Source organism: Octopus bimaculoides, chromosome 2 (genome assembly GCF_001194135.2).
Source record: "Octopus bimaculoides isolate UCB-OBI-ISO-001 chromosome 2, ASM119413v2, whole genome shotgun sequence".
Taxonomy (NCBI): Eukaryota; Metazoa; Mollusca; class Cephalopoda; order Octopoda; family Octopodidae; genus Octopus; species Octopus bimaculoides.
The window spans coordinates 171436947-171438540 of NC_068982.1; the positions used below are offsets into that span (position 1 = coordinate 171436947).

General features: G+C 33.9%; 1 long non-coding RNA gene across 1 annotated transcript in view; it reads right to left on the minus strand.

Annotated features, from left to right (window-relative positions):
• Positions 1–613: 613 nt before the first annotated feature.
• Positions 614–1594, minus strand: part of LOC106867685 (uncharacterized) — a 3550-nt gene continuing 2569 nt past the window's right edge. The window contains exon 3 of the long non-coding RNA XR_001409175.2: positions 614–1346. This is a non-coding gene — a long non-coding RNA (uncharacterized LOC106867685). The remainder of the gene's footprint in view (positions 1347–1594) is intronic.

Genomic DNA, 1594 nt, shown 5'->3' on the forward strand with positions numbered 1-1594 from the left:
TGCTCTTAGTTAAATAAGTGAAAACATATCAGCTCAGTACATGAATTTGTCTAATGCAAGTAGTATTCCCACGAAACGTTGCATACTTATTTCCGTCTTTAAGGTGAATAATCTCGCTCGGAGATATAATACAACGCCTGTAGTTTGTTAAATACATTCGTCTTTTCTCACTAGTTACTGTGTGTTGTGTAAAAAAACTTGAGGTTTTTGATTCTGCTAAATTACACCAAGTCTGCGTGAAATATTTTCGAAACAGAGCTTACGTCTTCTTACAAATAGAATTTCTTTACTCACATTTGTTTTTCATATTAATTATGTTGTAAATATTTGCCAAGAATATTATGTAGTGAAATGCAAAACAATTCTGTCAGAGAAAGGGAACAAAATCTTACATTTATTTTAAGCAGTTAATCGTTTGAAACGGGACAGTACCAATGAACGTTGCAGGGATGCTCAGACTGCAGTTAACACTCATCTTCAATATCCGGGGTGGAATGGGGGTTACATTATCCGCTGTTAAACGTGAGCCAGGGGTTTGCATTTCTCAAATGTATCACTCCCTCCAAACAAGTATTCTAATGAGTTGGAAAATAGAAAAGTCAAAACAAATGCATGAGAGAAGGTAGAAACAGAATTGACGGCCATTCGATTTCATCATTTTTATTTTGTTTTTGTTTAAGCTTATTGTGTGTGTCTTGCATTCTTCAATTAAATCTGTTCCATCAACAAAAAGTACCATCTTTTTATACTTTCATCTTATACTAAATTTAATGATAACATCTGCTTAATTACGGATTCAAAATACTTTTTCTAATAGACTTATTTTTAAAGCGCGGATGTCATCTGTTTCTTACACACATACTACTATTTCCGTCCACTTGTTGTTCGTGTTGTGGTTATTGTAGTGGTTGTTACTCTTGCTGCTGCTGATGGTGCTGTTGTTATTTTGATTTTTCTCTTATGCAAGTGTGCAAGTGTCTCTTCAACTTTTCCTTCACCATGAAATACACGAAAGTAATCTTACTGGAATAAATGATTTCGTGAGATCTATGTGTCTTCAGTAACCCACTATTAATACTATCCCTCATCACGGACAGCACAATCACTGATTACCGCAATCACTATGATCTAATCGATACAATTCTCTAATACTTACTAAAAACCGCAATTTGGACGTCCGTGGAATTATATACATAATGTGTCATCTTCTCAATATTAATTTAATTATTATTCACAATATTGTTCTATGTAAATCATTGTACAATCATCGCCTGGCACTCTTTTCGTACTTGAATATATGTCAACCATGTCAGTTTGGTAATTTTCTCTGTGAGCCGATTCTCACACTGAAACAAATCAGAGGAGTAAACGATAAACTTAATCTAAATACTAGATAATGATAAGAGGTATGAATGACACAGACTCACTTAATAACACACACACACGCACACACACACATACACACACACAGCACACACACACATACACACAGAGTTGCCAAACGACTTCAGTAACTCTACAGTAATTCTAATATGTAATAGTACTCTACTGGAAACGGTACTTTTCGATTATATATATATATATATATATATAT